The sequence below is a fragment of the Podarcis pityusensis genome (assembly GCF_964106645.2).
Source record: "Podarcis pityusensis genome assembly, chromosome: 12".
NCBI lineage: Eukaryota > Metazoa > Chordata > Lepidosauria > Squamata > Lacertidae > Podarcis > Podarcis pityusensis.
The window spans coordinates 12,496,757-12,520,238 of NC_138037.1; the positions used below are offsets into that span (position 1 = coordinate 12,496,757).

The window sequence follows — 23,482 nt, forward strand, 5'->3', positions numbered from 1 at the left end:
TGTGCTTCAGCCTGTTTGATTTTATTATAATTTTGTTGTCGACAATCTTTGAATTGTATTTTGATTTATTATACTGTGATACTGATGTTTGGGTTCTTTGAAAGACAGAAAAGAAGGATATCATCATCATCCTTTCAGCTGTTAAAGGCCTTCTCCTCCATCTTCATCTTTTCCTGCTCCCTCTGTGTCTTTGGTAAGTGCCCTGACAGCAAAGGTCCCTTGTCAGAAACAAGCCAATTGAAGAGGGAACAGAGCCACCTTCAGAAAGCAGACTTGTGCATCTCAAAGCCTGCTGTTTTTCCTTTCTTGGCTTCCTGCAATTGTAAAAACCCTGTAAATTAGGAGAGTTTGTGCCTGTTGGCCAAGGGTAGCCTCCTGGCTTGTTTTCCTTTGTAAACAAACAAACTGGCTTGACCTTTTGCATGCCCTGAAAAGTTTTCAAAGATTAATTAGCTCCACACTAGATATTTAGATATTTTAAATGGGCATAAATTTGCATGCATTAACAAATGAGCAACAACTGTATGAATGAATAAAATGACTGAATGAATTTTCAGTGTCAGACAAAATGTGTTATGCAGCACTGTATTCAAAGGATTCAATTCAGCTGAATGGGCTGGATAGAGTCTACTGGCGGGCAGTCTGAAATTCTGATGTAGCCTGTATAGTTGTAATGAGGAAGCATGAACTTTGCCTCTTCACTAAAATAATGAGTATATTTTTGGTGGTGGAGGGTGGGGCACAATTGCATATGTACTTAAGAGCCATGACATTGCTAGATAGGGCAGAGCCAAGGTTGGTTGGCAGAGATTATACCAGTAGTTGCATCATATCGGCACCAATAGAATCACTATAAATGATATCATTCAAAAACAAGCAAGGTAAAAGGAACTTTAACCAAAGTTTGGAAATTTCAGCTTCTGTTGAGAGGTTAGCAAGAGAGTACAGGGGTACCTCGGGTTACAGACGTTTCAGGTTACAGACTCCGCTAACCCAGAAATAGTAACTTGGGTTAAGAACTTTGCTTCAGGATGAGAACAGAAATCGTGCTCTGGTGGCAAGGCAGCAGCGGGAGGCCCCCTTAGCGAAAGTGGTACCTCAGGTTAAGAACAGTTTCAGGTTAAGAACGGACCTCCTGCTAGCGTCTTGACCTCTTTACAATTCTTCTTTAAATATTCAATAAATTTACTCCAGTTATTTTGGTATCTTTGATCTCCCTGGTCCTGGATCCTCCCTGACAGTTTGGCAAGTTCTGCATATTCTGTCAACTTCACCTGCCACTCCTGTATAGTTGGTATATCTTGTACTTTCCATCTTTGGGCCAGAAGGGTCCTCGCGGCAGCTGTAGCATACATGAACAAATTTTGATCTTCTATTTTAATTTCTGTCCCTATTAAGCTTAATAGACACGCTTCCGGTCTTTTGGGGAAAGTATATCTAAATATTTTTTTGAGTTCATTATAAATTGATTCCCAAAATTTTTTTACCTTATCGCAGGTCCACCACATATGGAAATAGTCCCCATCTGCCTTTTTGCATTTCCAACACTTTCTTTCTTTTTTCCTATACATTTTAGCTAATTTTACTGGCGTCAAATGCCATCTATACATCATTTTTAGCAAGTTTTCCTTTAAAGCCATGCATCCTGTGAATCTCAAACCCTCCTTCCATAATCTTTTCCACACATCCAATTCAATGTTATGCCCAATATCAATTGCCCATTTTATCATTGATTCCTTTACTTCTTTGTCTTTTGTATACCATTCTAGCAATAAACTATACATTCTTGATAAAATTTTATCTTTACAGTCTATTAACTCGATTTGGAATTTCGATTTTTTATCTTCGAACCCATTTCTCTTTTTGTCTTCCTTTAATAAGTCACTGATCTGACGGTATTGCAGCCACCCTGTTAACATCTTTTCAATTTGGTCATATGGTTTGAGCTTTATCCCTTGGACTGTTTTCCTAGTAATATCCTCATATGTTACTCTTTCCCCTTCCATGTTTACTTTTTTTGTTGTCAGCACCTCAATTGGTGATATCCACCACGGTGTCTTTCTTTCCAGGAGGTTTTTATTCTGATCCCATACTTCATATAAAGATTTCCTAATCACATGGTTTAGAAAACCTTTATGTACCTTTACTTTGTTGTACCATAGGTACGAATGCCAACCATATCTATTGTCGTGGCCCTCTAGATCTAATAGGTCAGTGTTTTCTAAAGTCAGCCAGTCTTTTAACCATACCAAGCACGAAGCTTCATAATATAAAGTCAGTTATCCTAGTGCTCTGCAAGATGTTGTCAGATCTCTGGAAGGCAGGAAGCAAGCAGACTAGGGAGCAAGGAATTGGGTCAAATATTATTCCAAGCATTTATTTATTTATTTATTTATTTATTTATCTATCTATTAAGATAATTTGCAGAAGCCACAGGGCAGTTTCTAACAGGCACATTGTTTTTTTTTAAACCTCACAAAATAACCCAATCCTTAAAAACACATAAACAAATCACTAAACATAGTTATTAATGGCAGTGGTGGCAGCAATATGGTCTCTTCTCCCCCTACACCTGCTGGAAAAGATTACCATAATCTTAACTAGCTGACTAAAGCTATAAAGAGACAAGGCCAAATGCATCATAATTCCACATATTCCATTTATATTATGTCCTTCTTTCAAGGAGCTCAGGGCAACACACATAGTTCTTCCTTTACCCCTCATTTTATCCTCTAACAGCTCTGGCTCAGCCCAGCCCAGTAAACTTTGTTGATGAATTAGATGAGGGGTCAGCAACCTTTTTCAGCCGTGGGCTGGTCCACCGTCCCTCAGACCATGTGGTGGGCCAGACTATATTTTGAAAAAAACACACACAAAAACGAATTCCTTTGCCCCACAAATAACCCAGAGATGCATTTTAAATAAAAGGACACATTCTACTCATGTAAAAAAATGCTGATTCCCTGGCTGTCCGTGGGCCAGATTGAGAAGGCGATTGGGCCGCATCCGGCCCCCGGGCCTTAGGTTGTCTACCCCTGAATTAAACTGAACCCAAATCACACTTGGCCAGTGTTTTAACCCATGCATTATTGCCCTTCAGGTTTTATGGGAGTTCCATTAGCTCCAGCCAGCATGGCCAATGGTTAGGGATTGTAATCCAACAGCCTAGTCTAGAGGGATGCAAGTTGGCATTTCCGTTCTAACCAATATACCATACTGGCTCTTTTAACTTTCCCTTATATCTCTTTTACTTGTGGAGTTAGAAACTTACTTTTTATGTTTAATGGAAGATGGAACATTCAGGAATATTCCCTCCTCCTTCCCCGAGGCTACAGCCTTGTTCAAATGATCAGTTATAATTCATAGTAAAAACGCTTTCTCACTTGGAAGCTACTGCCAGATAACAAGGATGAGGATCATCTGAAACCCCTCCCAACTGAAGTGTGTGTAAATATAATGCAGGATTTATGGGTCTACACTGGCACTTCCCAACCCACGGCTTTGATCTATCTCTGCCTATAATTCATTCGCACCAGTTTCTACATTTATAAAAAAAAAGTTCTTGGCAATAATATTCCATCTGTCGATTTCATAAAGGTACAGTAGTAGCCATGATTAAATGCAGTCCTGTAGCTGCTGTCTCATCAGAGCCACACTCGGTGGAACTTACTATTTCCGTGCTCTGCACTGTGATGTTGGTAGCCTAAAATCAAATTAATTTCTTTTCCTCCCCTGCTCACATTTCAAGGCAAACTCATGTCTGAGGTAGCCTTCACTATCATCCCTAGATCTTTACCAGCAGTACTGCATCTCCATGTTTATTATTAGCATTATCACAGATTGAAAATGTGGTTTTAGATTATTATTTTCATGTTATCCCCCCACTCCCCCTAACCAGAATCTAATTTCCCCCCAATCTCTTCATATTCTCAGTCTCTTTGAAGTATATTAACATTTCCCTCCTCTAGTATCAGTGATGCCTGGAATTTTTTTCCATTTGGTATTGTCAGTTTCATTAACAGTAATTATTTACTTCCTCCTTGGCTGAATAAACAGGAATAAGCAAGAATAGAGGTCTCACGTGCAACGCTGCCCAGTGTGGTACCCTGGGCAAAGAAAATGGGGCAGATACATCTGCTGTCAGCTTAGAGATGATTAACACATTTTTGAAGAGGTTCCCCCTTTGAACAGAGAAACTGAACTGTGTGGAATTTGTCTCTTTTCCAAAACTATGATTTTGTGTTTCTCTCTTACAATCACTATAAAACAATTCATTGATATCATATATAGGCTGCCTTTTTGGGCATAGCCCAGCCAAAAAGGTATATAATGTATCTACACACACACACACACACACACACGAAAAAAAAATATGGCAGCAGCATTCACAATAATTTAAAACAGAAGTCAGTTAAAACATATTTTTTTTTTTAAAAAAAAAGCAGACACGAATATAAATCACAGCACAGCTAACTTCCTAACAGAATAGCTCAGTTAGGGGGGCGGGGTGGGGCAGAACCTCCATTAGTTAAGTATTTTTATTGATTTACTTGATCTAGGAGGGGTGGGGCAGCCATGGCCCATGGCCCAGTTTAGGAGAAAATGAGTCTGAAAAAGGTGGGTTTTCAGGCCCATTAAAAAACCCTTTGGATGTTATGGACTACAATTTCCATCAACCCCAGCCTGCTCAACTATGTGGGCAGGAGCTGTTGATAGTTGTAGCCCAAAACATCTGAAGGGCACCTCTGTGAGGAGTTCCACAATCTGGGATTTCCACATAAAAGGCCCTGTCTCCTGGGCCCACCAGCTGTATTTACCTAATCACTGGGCATGCATGTGGGCTTTTGAGGCAGACCTTAATACCCAACTCAGGCTCCTATGCATGTAGGCAGTCCTTCAAACAGCACTTTAAATGCCCTGTGCTCTCTTAAGATGGCTCATAGTGGATGTGGAAATGAGAGGTACATATTGTGTCCCTTTCCAAACACTGCAGGACCCTTACTTGCTGTTGTTGTACACCTCCGTGGCTGGAAGTCTTTTCATCGTTCCCCTTGGCTCAAACAGAAGAACCTTCTTCCAGAAGAGAGCCTTGCGGCTTTGTGTTTCCCCAGTCCATGAAAGTGATAAGCGATTTCACTCTAAAACGACCAAGCTCTCTATTCCTTCTCTGTGTCTCCTGCCCACTTCTGCCTGGCTACTGTCCCTATCCAGAATACCTGGGTTGGCCACCTCCACCCTTCTCCTTGGCTCCTCGGGTCCTTTTAACAGTGCTGCACTCCTTCTTGTAAGTGGATAATGTACCCGTTCCCCAACTTCATCCTTACTGATATTAGGAGGATCTGACCTTGCTCCCAGGTCAGGCCCTTCTCCCTATTCATCCATGGGATGCTATTTTCAGGCAGCAATGGCTAGAAAATGCCCCTCAGCTGCAAAAGTAGTTTATCTGGAAGTAGGGAGTGTGGCGTTTGCCCGTTCGTTTGAAAATGTCTGTACAGGGGAGAGAGAAAGGGTTAAAATGTAGACCAATAGGAAAGCTGGAGGCGGAGCCTACCTGTTTATAAAAGGGCTTAGCCCGAGATTTGAGTTAGTTGTTGGTGGTTAGTTGGTTGGTTTTAGTGGGTTGGTTGGTTGGGAAAGGCAGTTGGAAAAGCAGTTGGCAGGCAGTTGGAAACAGAGAGACAGTTAGGGTAGTGGGTTCTTGTGTGAGGGGAGGTAGAAGAGTTAGAGACAGGATAAAAATAAGACTAAGAAGGTAAAGAGTAACAACGTTTTGAATGCAGTCAAAGTTTATTTGTGTCTGCAGTAAACTACACTCTTCTTTGTTAACTTGAGAACCTGACTGAGACAAAGTGATTTACCGGGGAAGACCTGGTTGGTGGCAGCGGATTAGTGGTGTATGGGTCAATAGTCCGTGAGACGACCGGGCACTCCGTACGAACGCCACAGGGAGAAATGGGTTCATCAAATCATTGAGTTGGAAGGGACCCCAAGAGTCATCTAGTCCAACTTCCTGCAATGCAGGAATCTCAGCCAAACCATACATGACAGATGGGCCATCCAACCTTTGCTTAAAAACCTCCAAGGAAGGAGAGTCGACCACTTCCTGAGGGAGTCCATTTCACTTTCAAACAGCTTGCACTGTCAGAAAGTTTTTCCTGATGTTTAGTCGGAATCTCCTTTCTTGTAAGCTCCCTTGAGCTGACAGAGTTTCGTCATTCTGCAGCTCTCCAGGCCATAATGGCAATGCCTTGCATAATACAATAATCCACAGTCAGTTATATAGTGGCAAGAATATGAGCAACTGTAAAATAAGGAATTTTGTGTAGAAATCCATATATCTATATCTATCTATGCATCTGGATGTTGTTATCAATAGATATTACATACTGTAGTAATATTTTTCTGGGATATTCATACATTTGACAGGAATATGAACTTTGCAAACATGCCCTGCTTCTATCCAGTCAGCAGCAACATCACTGGGGCTTGCACAGAAGCGGTGCTCACTGGACTGTCCTCACCCAAAGCAAGCTTTGCGTTCAGTAAATTCAAAGCATTTTCCTTGGCGGCTGGTTTCTTACTCTTACATCCATCCAAGCAGGTGACAAAAAATCGGCAATTTGACCTAGCTGTTCAGTGACAACCATCGAGCACAGCCTGCTTTTTGAATAATAAACTCTGCTCAACAACAGATACATAGTTTAACTATTATTCACAGGAATTAACTGGAAAGTAATTTTGAATAATGAATATATGAGAGACAGTTTCCCTTGCAATTGCCACGCATATGATCTGAAAATGCGAAATGGGCTGAATACACAAACTGAGTATTCCTGTTAACCAAACACACAAATCATCATTATCATTATCATCAGTCGTCTTGATTTCTTCCAGTTCCAACCGCAATACTTGATTTTTACAGCTAAAGCCCAAAGTTCCCTAGTTTGGCCTTTTCAGGATTAATTAAAGAAAATCAAAATTCTCAGATCTTTAAACAGTCCCTTATGAAATTGGGCTGGCCAGCTCCATTTTTAAAAAGAACTGTCGCTTAATTATATTTGTTTAAAAAATCCTTTCTGCCACTCACATATTAGACAGCAGCCCTCATACTCAATCATTTAATTTCAGCAAGTACTCATACATACATAGTAAGGATGTATGTTTAGAACTACCTCTTGTATTTTGGACAATACTTGTCAAAACTTGATTGTTTTATACCTAAACATTAAAGACAGCAATTCTCATATACAATAAGTTCATTTCATCTATCTAGATATCTAGAAATACACATCCACAAAATATAAGAATCCATATTTAGAATTACCTTTTGTTCTTTGGACAATGCCTTTTGATAACTTACTTTTAATAAACTTGAACATTAAGGCAAGTAGTATTACTGTTGCCTACAGATTTCTCATTTGACTGAAATATGCTGCTTCTACCCTTTTTTTGTTGAACTACATCTGATTTTTATCTTCAGCATCCACCAAAGGGAATTTTTTTTTTTAATGTTATTCTCAACTTTGATGGTTTAATCCCTTACTTTCAGAAATCACTGTGATTTAAAACATTATACTGTTTTTATAGACAGTCTTTTCTTTAAATGTATTTTTATTAAAGATTTTTTATTTTATTTACAAAAGTATGTGCAATGTCTCTCTCTCGTATTTTTTCCATGTAACATTTTTACAAATCAGTTTCATTTGTTGAGACATTAGGAAGAAAAGGGGGAAAGGGGTGGAGGGGGGAAAAGATGGGTGGGGTCGGGTGGCGATGTTTCTATTTTACTTACTATATGTAGGGTTTGGTGTCAGCGTTGCTTGTGCAGGTTCTCTGCTGTTCACTTGTGTTCCTTTGGTGGTGAGAGAGGTTGGGGTTGGCTTAGGGTGTGGTTGTTCATTTGTGGTTGGCTGTGGTGGTTTAATAGACACTCTTATGGGTTGTTACAGTTCCATGGATAATATGGAAAATGCTTCCACCATGAGCATGATCAACACCATTCTCTCACCCACAGAATCTCTATGCTGATTTTTATCAGTACAGAATTTGGCCTGGAGTTGCAAATCTCATTCCTATAGATTTTATATACTTCTGTCTTTGCTTCCCCCCCAACCCCACCATCAGCCTGGCACTGCAAAACACCATGAAGTAGATTTCACTGATTTTAATAGAACTTGCCTCCATAGATGCGGGCTTAGGATCACAACCTTGCAACACAGTTAATGGGACTTACTTTAATTGTTTAGGACTGGAGTGCCCTCCTTGCAGATCCAGCAACAAGAGGAGTTCCCCTAATGTACAAAATAGCTAAAGCCTTTGATGCCCGTAGACAAGATTTATCCAGTTCATGGTCCCCAACATGTTTTGAACTCTGAGTTCATCAGAAGAAAAACTTATCATGAAAATAAATTGTATAATTGCTAGAAAGTTTAGCAATTTTCTGCTGCAGTTCTTGACTGAATAAGTCTTTTGTATATCCATATACATCTTTTGCTCTTTTGGCCACTCTTATTGGGCCATAATTTCTTAATGCATTAAAAAAAGGAAAAGGAAAAGGAAATGCCAGGTTGTTATAGAGCCAATTTAATAGTTAATATTTAGATTTCCATTTACAAACCACGACTGACACATTTACTGATTTTGGAAATTGTGTTATTAGTCAATCAGGGAGCTGTGAATGGCACTCTCCAATGACTGCCATTCAAGTGCCAGTCTCAGCCTTTTGCTTCCTTTTTGCGGTGACCGTCTGTTGCACCTTCCTTCCCGCTGCTCAGGCTCAAAAATTAGATTGGACACAATGGTTTTTCTAAAGGTAGCCATTGCACTGAACTAACTCTGGCCCTTCTCGAAAATTTGACACTTTGTGGACTCCCTGCATATCTTGCTAATATTATTCATGCTCATTTTAGACCCATTTAGCCATGTCACAAGTTGTTTGATGTGCTTTGAAACTGATGGCCAAGAAGAGCTTCTGCTGGCAGAGATCGCTTGGGCTCCAACGACCTGAATGGAGTTCTGCTATTTTACACTAGAGCTGGCCAAGTAAGCCCAGTCGAGTCCTTGCTATAGTTCAGCTTTGTCATCTCACCAGCCTAGTGTTCCTGGCGCTTTTCATCTGAAAGGGCTTTGCTTTGCCCTGCACTCCCCCCACCTCCCCGTCACTGGCCTGCTTTTATGCCACTACAGTTTGCCGGAACATTTGTTCATACTCAATAGCCAAACATCAGGAATGCTGAGATTCTTTCCTTCTTGTCAGGACAATTGTTTAGACTGTTTGCCACTTAACGCTCTGATGATCTCTCTCTCTCTCCCTCTCCTCTCTGTGCTGCCTATAATTCCTCCTTTCCCCTCTTAGCCCTTCAACTCTTCCTCATTGGCTGAGTCACCCACCAACTCCCTCTTTTGACTTACTCTTTGGTGAGACCATCCTCTGCATTTCCAGCAGTTTTCTTGTCGTTTGGTGTGTGTGTGTGTTTCCCCCCTTGTCGTTTTTCTGCTTGGTGGTGTCTGGAGCATTGCCGTCGAGAGCTGGTGTTGTACTATGGGTTACTTCATTATTGACTTCCAGTCCTCCTGGACTTCTATTTTATTTCATCTCAGCATTGGCACCATATGGCAGCTATGGCAACTGAATATATCACTGTATTCACTTTCTGGTTCTGGTCTGAATTGCTGAAGGGCTCCACTCCCTGGCCTGGAAAAAAATGTAGCTGTAGCTTATGTAAGAGGAGCCAAGCCAGAACTATGGAGAGACTAAATTCACACTTGCATTTTATTTATCAAACACATAATATGGAAACCCAAGAAACAAATCTATTTGCCAAGAATTCTGAGAGCACATACCAAGAAATGGAGGCCTGGTAATGAAATAAAAAAGGAAGCCCACTATGCCTGCATGCCTATCTGTTGATCTATCTATCTATCTATCTATCTATCTATCTATCTATCATCTGTCTATATCTATCAATCATAATCTATCATACTTTATTGACTTTGAACTCAACATTTGTTGTTGGAAAAGCTGTGTTCTATAAATCTCATGGTCTACCTAAGCCAACTCACATTCTTATAAATAAATAGAATCCCTTATTCTACATCTCTACTATCATAACAGATAAGGCATTTTGCTAACATAGGGGAGCTGTGAAGTGCCAATGTGGATGTGAGGTGGATTAATTTCAGAGTGTTTGTCCTCACTTATACAGAGACAGAGATGCCCAAGTTGTTTCTACCATATGGAAGATCACCCACACCACCCCTTGTATTTGATCACAGGTCATAGTATCACACTTAACAGAAATTAAAATGTTGTACACACCAGATACCAGACTCATGGTGATCAGGTTTTTGAACTGTTACAAGTTCTGATGGCCTGTGGAGTATGTGCCTCGTGGCAAAATGGTGCATTTGGAACCAGTTTTCTTTCAAGCCTTGCAGTTATGCAGAAAGATTTCATCAGCTATTTTCAAATAAATCTCTTAGGCCTCAGTCATATTGCAGACTTATTGAAGAGTAAGTCCCTACTGCTTATATGGGAATAGACATTGGTTTTTTACATGAGGGAATATGAAGCCTCATCACTCTCAGGGGATCATGCTATTCATCAGCTGGATGCCCTATCTTTTGAAATTTTAAAGATTTTTTTTAAAAGAAGAAAAGAGCATGAAACCCTTGGACTGCTTCATAAATACTTTTTATGATTTAAGAAATGTGTGTTTCTATGTTTTTAAATGATTTTCCATTTAAAAAAATCCACCCAGAAATGGGAAAAGACATTTGTATTCCCATCCCCACAAAGAACTGGAATGGACTGGATTTTGATGGGTCCATCCATACCTAGTCTGGGTCCTTACTCACCCTTTCCCCAACTCTACAATATCATTTTTGACGTATGGCACCCAGAATCAGCGGCGTAGCGTGGGTTATCAGCACCCGGGGCAAGGCAAGTACAGTCATTTACTCTCCCAAGCAGCAGCAGCAGCGAGGCTTCTCTTTCCCCCGCGCTCTCCTGGAGCTGCCTCTTTTCTTTCCTTTTTTCCCTTTCTCCAAGGCTTTTCGCTTTCTCTCCTTAATTGATTCCTCCTCCACACCGCAGCGTTTCCTAGCTGCTCCCCCCCCCTCCCCTCTCTCTCCTCCTCGCTCTGCTTGCCTTGCCCTGCACCGGCAGCAGCAGGCGCAGCCAGACCCCCGCCAGCCAGCCCGCCCGCCCGCCCACCCGGCTTCCTCTCCTTTTTTTGCCCGCGGCAGAAGGCTTCGCTCTCCCCCTTCCGCGACCTCCTCGCCAAGCCGAGCAAGCGCGGGCTCCCTAACCCGTGGATTTTAGTAGGGGCAGAGAGCTGCTAGTGCGAGCGCGCCCCCCCGCCCATGTTGCGCCCGGTGCGGCCGGCCCCCCTGGCACCCCCCACGCTACGCCACTGCCCAGAATGGCCCACTATATTCCAAGTGCAGTTGCACCATGTACAGTATTTGTGTCATGATATGATATTGGCAGTTTTATTTTCATTCCCCTTCCCAGTGATCCCCAACATGGGGTTCAGTATTCCTCCCCCCACAACTGCACTCCTGCCCCAGAGTCAACATTTTCACTGAGCTATATACTGTGACCCCAAGATCTATTTCCTGGTCAGTCCACGCGAAGCGAATAATTCTTATTTTTGCACCAATGCTTATGTTGACTTACATTTGTTGTTTTAATGCCCATTCACTTAGTTTTGAGAGATACCTTTAGAATTCTTCAGCATTCCTTTTTGTTTTTAACCACCCTGAACAATTTGGTGTCATCAACCACCCTCAGCTCCTCAGAGGAAGGACAAAATGCAAATAATGTTCATTTCAACAAGTGCAGCCTGCCAAGACCTTACTATCTTCACAGCTGTAGGCACTGCGGCTGAAAGATGTGCTCTCTAATTTCACTGTCTATGGAGCTACACTATCCATGGAACTCCACTGACTGTGGACTTCTTCAGCCTCAGTGAAGGACTGGGCCAATGATCGTCTACAACAAAATTTGTCTAGAGACGCAGATAGCCTATATCTATGTAGCTCCATTTATTGCAAATAAATGGGGAAATGGACATTGAAGTTGCATATTGCTCACTTCAAACTAATACCCTGTTTGTCATTATGGCAATAAAGTTTCATTTAGGACAAAAAGCAAATCGAAGCTTGGAAGCTGTGAAATGCACAAGGCCTGGGAAGCTGCTTATTTAATTTTCATCCAAGTGTGATGGCACCACCAGGCAATTCTGGCTGTAGCAAACTTTAGGTCCAATTTCCGCCTAAGGCAGAACATATCAGTGAATACAGAGCTGAAGGCTGAAGTCCAACTGAATGCAGAGTTCTTGTGGCTTATTCTCCGTCTCAGAGTTCACTGGCAGATGTTGCAAGAAGTCTAAACAGCCTATCGCATGAACGCTGCCCTCAAATGCTCTCTGTCCTGCAGGGACAGGTGTATATCTTGACATCTAATATGGGCCACTGCAACTTCAAGGCATTCCATGAAGGGCAAGCATGGATCTATAGAGTATTCAATTATAGGAAAAAGACTTTCTCCAGGCTGCAAGCCCAAATGAATCTTGCGGTTTAGTTTGTATGAGGAGCTGCTAGGGGCAGAACTGGAAAACCGCACCTCTGTGGGTAGCTGCTCAGAGCTACTGTTTAGAGCAGGAGGCTCATCAATATGGTGCCCTCTGGATGTTGTTGGACTACAACTGTCACCAGTGGCCTCCAGCCATGGCTAATGGTTAGGGATGTTGGAGTTTAGCAACATTTGAAGGGCTACAGACAGACGCGTACCTAGAGTCCCTTACACCCTTGGCAAGAAGCTGTATCGGTGCCCTCCCGAAAAACATCACTTTACCAAAGTGAGAGAAGGACAGCAAGCTTCTCCCACATTTGATCTTACCCATAGCATCAACAGCACATCACCACACACATATACATTCCATAGCCTGAAAAGTGATTTTGTTTGGGGGGGAGCCTCCTCCCCCAGTGGAGGTCGATTTTGCCAACCCCTAGCTACACCTCTGGCGACAGGTTTCCCCTTCCTAGATTATATAATCATGTTCGAGTTGATGTGGCCACCTATTGGCAGCCATGTGAACCGCAACATGATAACATACAATTTTAATGTATATAGGAAGATAGATGTTTCACCTACCTTTCTGGTTATATCACAATTTATAATATCTGGTGAAGCTGTTGCTTAGCCATTTCATTTCAGAGCCATGCAATTTAAAGTTTTCTACAACTCCTTAGTCATTACCTGTTGATATAACAGGTCATATCATTTCAAGATGGGCGTCAAAGATTTTTGTTTTGTTTTGATGCTTTTTTATTGTTACAGTGAGGGGTTTGTTTGTTTGTTTGTTTGTTTGTTTTTGTTTGTTTTGATCCAGCTCCCCCCCCCCAATCTTCTTTGACAGCCAAGCCAAGATACTCAAAAACATACTGTTAGTTCTATTCATAGCCATCCTGCCACCAGAGACTGGCCTCTGTTGAGATCCTAGCCATGCTCAGTGCTAAGGTTTATTTGCATTTGTGCTTTTTTCAGTCAAAAGGACATGGGAAGAAAGACAAGTCTGACCTGTAGCAGATATGTACCTCTTCTGACACAGTTCTATGCAGAAACTGAGAATTTTCCTGCCCCCATACACACATACATTCACACCTTATAAACACTCCAGGGAAGCAGGAGAAAGGTAAAAAAATGAACAAACCTCATTGTGCCTGGCAGGATGTTATAGACATTCAGATTGCCAGATTACAACCATTTCACAATAGCTATAAAATATCACTGTTAGAATGATTCCAAAATCCATACTATGGCATTATCTTTATTAGATCAATCAAGATATCATAAAATAATGAGCAAGCTTTCCACAATCTTCAGAACCCTCCAGCAGACTGGGTGTCAAACAAAATAGAGAGTTAGAAGAGAGAGACAAAACATAAAGTCTGCCATGAGGTCAGTTGTAAAATGGAGTGTGTAAAAAAGGCAGCAGACATAATAGATTATGCCAGCGGTAGTCAAGGTGGTGCCTTCCAGATGTTGATGGACTATAAATCCCATCATCCCTGACCATTGGCCATGCTGGCTATGGCTGATGGGAGTTGCAGTAGAACCACATCCAAGTTGTAGTAGGACCACATCCAGAGGTTACACCATTGACCAGCTCTAGATTAGGTTATACCTTGAGATACTGGGATAAAGAAACACGCAATGGCTGATTCTCCAGGTCTCTAGATCTTTCTCCAGCCTTAACTGAAACAGGTTCCTTGCAGTAAAGGTGCTTTGTATAGCTTGTTTTCTTTGAATTATTACATTACAAGCGGGACCTTACTCTGCATCTAGAACATACACAAAACATTAGCCACGAGCTACATCTGTCTACATCTGTCCTGTAGTTATTTGAGACATGCTACATGTTGATGCATAAACCCACCAACCGGCTTCAAGGTGATTTGAAAGCTAAGGCATATTAAGACATCCATGCTCACTCTTTGCATGCTAAATTGTACCACAGGAATGGCTGGAATTCCTCTTTGCAGTCGTGCACAGCTTTACTTGGGAGTAAACTCAACTGAACACAGTGAGATGTATTTTCAAGGGTTTATGTGTAGGATCAGGGTATACGAGTTGCAGGACCAAAATACTAATGATATCGTATGTATACAATAGGGGCTTCTCTGTTCATTCATTTATTTCCATGAATGGCACAAGAGCGACAGGCCGCTCTGTAGCCATGATCTGGCTGCTCTGTTCGGAAATGTGCTAGCAAAAGAACTCCCATTTAAATCATGTTGGTAGAAAAGCATCCGAATGAGGTTTGCTCTGCATCGCACCTCTCAACCCCTGAACTCTAAAAATGAAGGGCAAATCTTCTGAATGACGGACAATCGCGGACAAAACACCATGAAATGAGGGACACAATGAGAGACATCAAAGTTTCTCCAAACAATGAAAGAAAGCAAAACTTTGTGATGAGCTAGATGGCGATCCTTAGAGTAGGAGAGAGCTCCACTAATGGTTTATGGAGCAAGGAATGTCTGCTTTATGGGAGAACATAGATATGAGGGCTGAAGCCTTTCATAGATTTGTTAGATTAATTGGCTACAATTTTAATTGGTAAATTGCAGAGGCTGAAGGGCATACAGTGGTAACTCGGGTTACATACACTTCAGGTTACATACGCTTCAAGTTACAGACTCCGCTAACCCAGAAATATTGCTTCAGGTTAAGAACTTTGCTTCAGGATGAGAACAGAAATTGTGCTCCAGCGGCGTGGCAGCAGCAGGAGGCCCATCAGCTAAAGTGGTGCTTCAGGTTAAGAACAGTTTCAGGTTAAGTACAGACCTCCGGAACGAATTAAGTACTTAACCCGAGGTACCACTGTATTTGTTTTTGAAGTTTTTTGAGCCTGGGTATTACTATCATGAGGCATTAGAAGTGAATCTGGCTTTGGCTGGGGAAGGCGGGATATAAATAAAATTTATTATTATTATTATTATTATTATTATTATTATTATTATTAATCCTAAGCTCACTAGACCCCATTGAATTCTGTGGGGTCTACTTCTGAGTACGTACTTAAGAGTGTGCATGCCATGCACAGGAGCTATCTCATATGTTCACACCACTCTAAAGTACCAAGTGAATTTGCCTTATGTTTTCTAGCCAGGCTGAAGCTGGTTTGAGAAAAAACTGCATCAAACGGCAGAAGCTGTAAAGGAACTACAGGATTGTTATGGTTTGCATCGGACGTCATGTGAATGTGGCTGTGAAAATTACCAGTGGGAATGCACTAGATGTGGAGCAATGTGAACATACTCTAGGTCATCTACTGACCAGACAAAAGGCCTGCCAGAATGTATTTTTTTAAAAAATATTCAGCAAGCAGTGAAATGCCATTAGGAAGGAGGGGGTGCTGATGGATCTCTTTGTTCAATCAATCAATGAACTGATTCACGAGTTGATAACTGGACAGTAAACAAACTGAATTAATTAACCAGTTAATCAGTTAAAAAAACGAGACAGTTAATCAGCGGGGGTGGGGGGCTTAAATCTGTTGGCATCGCAAACAGCAACCCACCTATAGGACAGGAAAGAAATATTAAATGAAAACACACACACACACCAGAGTATTTGCATATTTCTCTCCAGGGAAGTCACTATTTGTACCACTATGGAGAGACAGAGGAATTGGTGGAGGCAGGTTAAATCCAGGAGCATAAGAGAAGGCAGATTTTTGCCCATGCAAGGCTCCAAGGCCTTTTCTTCTAGCGCATTTATAACCTATGAATTTGACAGTAAGGTAGTGAAATGTGTAGCTTACCGTATTTAAGCTTTAATATTAAACACAGCTAGCTTCAGGCACATAGGACTTGGGGGCTAACACAGGGCTTCCTGCTGGTCCCCTTCCATGCATCAATTTAAACGTAAAAAGAAAAAAAAACTCTCAAGCTCAGTTCCTTTTGTTACGCGATGCTTTGTCTGAGGCTAACAGGATAACTGTGATGTTGTTCCTCAGGGATCCTTATTGACTGAGCCAAACGCAGGGCAGCACTGCTCAAGGGCATTGCAACATTCAGGTTGGAAACCACATCCCACATACCAAGGACAAATCTGCAGACACACACACACACACACACACACACACACACACACCCCAGACCCTCCCCCAAATGTCAACCAAGCCTTGTCTTGCCATTGTCTGTGTTTTTCTTCTTTCTAGGTCGCAGTCCCGTGCACAGTTTGGCGGCTTGAATCCCACAGAAGTAAAATGGGATCTAAGAAGCCTTAGAGGAAGCAGGATCACAACTGCGGTCTTCTAAGAAAATGGTAACAGCAACAACCACACGTCACAATGCCAGCTCGTCAAACATCCTGAACAGTGCAAAAATAGTGGCTCATCTAGCAAAGGGTTAGAGCAGCTTCTTTTAGGTTAAGCTCCCCTTGGACATACCCTTACTATGACTGCCTTATTCTCTTATGCTCTGGAACAGTGTTTTCCAATTAGCTGAGTACTGTGGACCCCCTATATTTCAAAAGCCAAGCCATGGACCCCCTACTTTTGAAATTTTTGATAGCTCTATGGTAGTTTTTGTCATGTGAATGGTGCCACAGACCCCCTGGGTGGGTTACACAGACTCCCCGGGATCTGTGGACCACCAATTGGGAACCACTGCTCCAGAGTCTAAGTGGTGAGATGATGTGCAAGACTGAGATCTATGTTCTTTCTTTCTTCCTTTCCTTTCCTTTCTCTTTCTTTCTTTCTTTCTTTCTTTCTTTTCTTGAATTTATATCCTACCTTTCACTATGAACAGCCTCAGCAACAGCTTTCAGCAACAAAACTAATGAGAGAGAATTTTACACAGCCACAAACACAACAGAAGTAGCAGATATACCGTATTTTTTGCTCTATAAGACTCACTTTGTCCCTCCTAAAAAGTAAGGGGAAATGTGTGTGCGTCTTATGGAGCGAATGCAGGCTGTGCAGCTATCCCAGAAGCCAGAACAGCAAGAGGGATTGCTGCTTTCGCTGTGCAGCGATCCCTCTTGTTGTTCTGGCTTCTGAGATTCAGAATATTTTTTTTCTTGTTTTCCTCCTCCAAAAACTAGGTGCGTCTTATGGTCTGGTGCATCTTATAGAGCGAAAAATATGTAAGTTAAAAAACAACCATCCAAAGTATCTCAGGCACCTGTAAAAACCTGGGAAGGAAGGAAAGACCTTGCCTGGTGCCTGGAAGAGATGCTTCCAGGTAGACATATCTGGGATGTTTCCTCATTTGGGGGCCAGCACAGAAAACACTCGGTTCCCAGTAGCCGCCTATTGGACTTCAGAAGAGAGGGGCAGCTTGGAAGGGCTTCTGCAGAAGATCTTCATAGACTGGTAGATTTAGTGGATATTGGTATTGGATGTAACACCCGTAAAGCTAAACATCCATTTTGATGGGCGCTGTAGTCCAACAATATATGGAAAGCCACAGGTTCCCCATCACTGCCCTAAAGACTGCGAAGATAGGCTTGGAACCAGGTGGGAAATACCTGGTAAAATCTTGGGAGCCAGACACCAGGTTGATCAGTTTTTCCCCTATGAATGTAAGAAGTGGCTGTATCCCGAGTTATGCCACTGGTTCATCTATGTCCTGACTGGGATAAACTCCTGAACTGCCTGGGATAAACTCCTCAAGGCCTCAGGTGGAGTTATTTTATGAAGAAGAAGAAGAAGAAGAAGAAGAAGAAGTAATAGTAGTAGTATTGGGATGGGATGGGGAATGTCAACAGGCAGCCATATGAGGCCAAGGTCAGAGTAAACACAATGAGGAATCCTGTAAGTTTTGTGGTCCAGCCGTTCATAGGATGGAGCTCACTTTATCAGATGCTTGAAGGTTTTGGACATATGCAAGGGTTCATAGGGAAGTTAACTCAAGTCCCTCTTTGCTCCCAGTACCAATAAATGTCACAACCATGATAATCTGAGCAGAAGCCAGGAATTACGAACTGTTATGCTGAAGGCACAGAGGAGAAATTGTGTACGATCACCCTTGCTTATTTTGCTGGCTTCTCTTCTCTTTCTCAGCTAAGCCCAAAAAGTATCCTGAGAACAAAGTGCCTATTATTACCTGTCTAAATACAGCACTTGAGTTCTCAGTATTGTGGTTCACCTGATTTATTTGGCCTTTGCTGCAGACCTGAGCTGCGGCCCCTCATGGTGGCTTTATAGCTTGTGCGATGGGCACACTGGTGCGAGCTTACTGCTGGTCAATGGGCAAGAGAAGGCAGCCAGCCCAAGACTACTTGGGACCTGAGGCAAAAGACCATGTATTTCTTGCCCCTCTTCCTTCTACACTGACAACAACACATGCACATTGTCTACTGGAGAGCATGCCTTGGTATGGTGGCTTCTCTGTCTGCTCACACTCAGTCAGGGACTTTTCCCATTGGCACTTCCTGTGTTCGGAGAAGGCAATTAGTTGAGACAGCTTGGCCTTTTGCCATTGGGGCATCAGATCAGCAAGTGTGGGAGCTCGGGGGGAATGGGCAGCAATTGTGTGTGTGAGAGAGAATAATTAGAAATACATACCCTCCAATATTTCTCCGATGAAAATAGGGATGTCCCATGCCACAATGATAATTTTATTATTTATACCTCACCCAACTTACTGGGTTGCCCCAGCTACTCTGGGCAGCTTCAACACATATAAAAACATAATAAAATATTAAACAGTAAAAAAGCTTTCTTATACAGGATTGCCTTCAGATGGCTCGGGGGTCGGATAACTACATGCCGTCCAACATTTCTCCAGTGAAAACAGGGACATCCTACTATACCTTCCAACATTTCTCTGATGAAAACAGGGACACCCTAAGGAAAAGTGGGACATTCTGGGATCAAATCAGAAACCGGGACGGCTTCTCTAAGTCCGGGATGTCCCTGGAAAATAGGGACACTTGGAGGGTTTAGAAATAGCTCTGGCAGGACAGTCATCTCTGCCCAGAATCTTCAGCCTGAGGTAGCTGCCTCATTCTACCTAATGGTAGGGTTCGGCCTGGATGGAACAAGCCAGAAGAGCTAGTTGTGTGTTTACTTTCGAAGAGGAAGAAGCTGCAATGCTGAACTAAATAGTAAGTTTTACTTTTGGTCTCGAAACTGGTGAGTTTCAGGAAATCCATCTGAAAATGTATTATATGGAAATATTCAGTTTTTTAAAAAACAAAAACCTGCTCAGGAACACCATTGTTTTCCCCCAGCTGTTGCTTCTTTGGGAGTATTTTCTTACATGGGTATAATCTTAGTCAGGAATCTCAGAGTGAAATGACAACACCATATATAAGATGGCATCAACAGTAGTCTCTCAGACCCTTCAAGTGTCCCTATTTTCCAGTGACAGTCCCGGATTTACAGAAGCTGTCCCAGTTTCTGATTTCTGATCCCAGAATGTCCCTCTTTTTCTTATGACGTCTGTAATTTCATCAGAGAAATGTTGCAGGGTACGGTGTTATGCAACCCCCAAGCCAAGGAGATAAGTAACTATACAACCTTTAGGAGACATCTGAAGGCAGCCCTGTTGGAGGGTATGGCGTTATTCGACCCCTGAGCTGTCTGAAAGTAATCCTGTACAGGGCAATTTTTTTAAAAAATATTGTTTTATTATGTTTTTATATATGTTGGAAGCCACCCAGTCAGATGGGCTGGATATAAATAAAATAAATAGTAGTAGTAGTAGTAGTAGTAATAATAATAATAAATAGGACATCCCTATTTTAATCTGAGAAATGTTGGAGAGAATAGTCTCTCTCTCTTCTTACACACCCACACCCACACCCACACCCACCCACACACCCACACCCACACACCTGGCTACATAGTGGCGCCCACCCTGTGGAACGCCCTCCCATCAGATGTCAAAGAGATAAACAACTACCTGACATTTAGAAGACATCTGAAGGCAGCCCTGTTTAGGGAAGTTTTTAATGTGTGACATTTTAATGTATTTTTAATCTTTGTTGGAAGCCGCCCAGAGTGGCTGGGGAAACCCAGCCAGATGGGCGGGGTACAAATAAATTATTATTATTATTATTATTATTATTATTAATAATAATAATAATAATATTGGAGTCCCTGAGGGCAAAAAAGAGCAACCGAGAATGAGGATAAAGTAATTTCAATTTAAACCCAGGAGTCAACCTTTGTAAGGGGTGTCAAATGTTGCCAACCATGGAAGACGTTTTTCAACACTCTTCACCATTAACCCCCCAAAATAACAACAGCCCCTTAGAGTAGCTATGCTTCAGTCTGATACGAAGTCCAAATTATGGGCAGCTAATCCTTTATTGTGTTCCAAAGTTCTTAATATCCTCACTTATCTTCTTGATAAAATTAGGAAGCTGTAAAAAATAGTAATAAATCTAAGAAATATTGCCTTCCTGGATTTTTTTCTCCCTTTCCTTCCATCACTAATTTGTGTGTCACCTCCAGGTTTGCTATAATTCTTTATTGGATGTTCTTCCAGTATGTACTTAAAATAAATAAATCTCCGGCAGGTTCAGAATACTGGCAACGTGGTTGGCTAGCAATATCAAATGTCACCCGACTATAGGATGTATTCTCGTTCTTGCTCCTCTCCCACTAAGCTGGCTCCTCGTAAAGTTTGAAACCAATATTAATATTTAACTTTTAACGTGCGCAATCTTTCAGGGTCTCAGCCTGACTTAATTAGCTGACATTTAGTTCCCAATATTTCACTGCACACTCTTTGGAGTCCTTGGGTACTAGTTTATTAACATTCCCTACAGTCGAGTGGAGAAGGCGGTTTCTAGCTTCTTTATCAATTGTTCCTAAAGGCAAAAGAATTCATTGCTGAATGCCATTAGATGGGCCTATCCTCCAAATATGTTTGCAGGCACAGGGAAGAAGACCCCTGCTTTTCCATTTCATTTAAATGAGCTTTGTGAATTGCTCTCTCTCTCTCTCTCTCTCTCTCTCTTTTTGCTGCATTTTCCTTGGTGCAAAGCCTCGGTAAAATATGCCTCCAAAAAGCGCTGCCCTTACCTTTATTGTAAAAATACATAAAAGGTGGTTCTGCCATTAATCAGGATCCTTGCAGCAATGTGTGGTGTGAATCCCTCTTAAGCAGGGTAGCTCAATACTTAGGTCTGTGCTTCCTTGCCTTAGGTAATTTGATCTTGCTCTTTAAAACAAAACAAAACAAAAACAAAACTCAGCCTCTGGAAAGGGGAGCTGAAGATGTATCTGGGTTTGGTTTTGAATGTATATTTGGGCAATGCAGATGAGTAGCTGGGTTTGGGGCCCCTTTCTGTTCCCCTCCTAAGTGATTAGGCCGGATTTGCAAGCTATACTTTATTTCCTAGCAGAATAATGCAATCTTAAACCATGCTTGGCATTCCTACTCCAGTGTGATAAATCAAAGGTAAATCAAATGACCTTCTCTCCACCCCAGCTCCGGGCCCCAACGATTGACTTTCCTTGTCTTGCAGGACAGTCTTGGGCACTCAAGAGCCAGGAGCTGAAGAAAGGTACCGTATTTTTCGCTCTATAAGACGCACCAGACCACAAGACACACCTAGTTTTTGGAGGAGGAAAACAAGGAAAAAAATATTCTGAATCTCAGAAGCCAGAACAGCAAGAGGGATCGCTACGCAGTGAAAGCAGCAATCCCTCTTGTTGTTCTGGCTTCTGGGATAGCTGCGCAGCCTGCATTCGCTCCATAAGACGCACACACATTTCCCCTTACTTTTTAGGAGGGAAAAAGTGAGTCCTATAGAGCAAAAAATATGGTAAATCAAATGACCTTCTCTCCACCCCAGCTCTGGGCCCCAATGATTGACTTTCCTTGTCTTGCAGGACAGTCTTGGGCGCTCAAGAGCCAGGAGCTGAAGAAATGTACTTTGTGCACCAGGCTTGTGATCTGTGATGTCGAATGTCCATCCACTGGGCATCTCACCCCAGTACTTCCCAAATTAGCTGCTGCTCAGTTTGTGGAGCCTGCCAGGAGTTCAGTGTTTAATGGGTGACTCTCTCTCTCTCTCTCTCTCTCTCTCTCTCTCTCTCTCACACACACACACACTCTGTATGCACCTGGATAGCTATATAGAGACCATTGTGCTAACACAGAAACCCTGCAATATTCTGCAGCATGAGACTCTCAGCTATGGTATTTCCAAGGTCAGGGCTGGAGTTTCTCAGCGCAATCCTATGCCTGTTTACTTGGAAGCAAATCCCACTGCCTGAAATGGGGTTTAAGGCTATAGCTTCAGTGTGCCACACACAGCTCCCTTCTCCTATCTAAAATCACCAGAAGCAGAGTGATTTTTGCAACCCTGGAGACCCATTTACTCAGAAGTAAGGCCCACGGGGCTTCCTCCCAGGTAGCTGTGCATGTCGAATCCTGTTTTTCTTTGCACAGGATACGGTCTTCCTTGTCACATAGGTTTCTTTTCTTTTTCAATGCCTAAGCCCACGCAGGCCTGGGTTTACCCTTCAGCAGTAGCATATCAGCCCTGACAGAGTTGTGTTAGAGATCTACATTTGATATCCAGCAACTGAATAACTTTAGCTCTAATTATCTAGTTAAGCTACCATAACAAAACATGCTGTATATGGTTGTGTTCAGTATAATTACAGAGTATTTCACAAGAAGTGCGATTAATAGTATTTCATTACATTTCGATGCGGCTTCCCTAATTTGCAATGAACTTAATGCGTGCAGGGTGTCTCCTGTATGAGTTAATATTCTACCTATCGTATGTTGGTCCACTGAATGTGTGTGTGTGTGTGTGTGTGTGTGTGTGCATGAGAGAGAGAGAGCTCACTGGGAGACAAATATGAGTAAAAAAAAAAGACTTGTTATTGAACAATCTTGTTTTTAGGGCTTATCTTAGTAAATAAAGTATTGATCTTTTCCATTGGGGACTCGTGGTTCAATTCCACTATCCGTCCCTCAGTGATATGTAGTGGTG

At 42.1% G+C, this 23,482-nt stretch overlaps 2 long non-coding RNA genes across 5 annotated transcripts in view; one reads left to right on the forward strand and one right to left on the reverse strand.

The window, feature by feature from the left end:
- LOC308459186 overlaps positions 1–5,589 on the reverse strand; it is a 102,078-nt gene extending 96,489 nt beyond the window's left edge. The window contains exon 1 of one of the 4 annotated variants that reach the window (XR_013977868.1): positions 5,003–5,588. This is a non-coding gene — a long non-coding RNA (uncharacterized lncRNA). Of the gene's footprint in view, positions 1–5,002 lie in introns of all 4 variants that reach the window. The other 3 variants (XR_013977869.1, XR_013977870.1, XR_013977871.1) reach the window with 3 other exon arrangements.
- A 101-nt stretch (positions 5,590–5,690) lies between these two features.
- Positions 5,691–23,162, forward strand: LOC308459200. Its single transcript, XR_013977892.1, has 3 exons — positions 5,691–5,752; positions 16,734–16,922; positions 22,368–23,162. It is a non-coding gene; the product is annotated as an uncharacterized lncRNA (long non-coding RNA).
- The last annotated feature ends 320 nt before the right edge of the window (positions 23,163–23,482 follow it).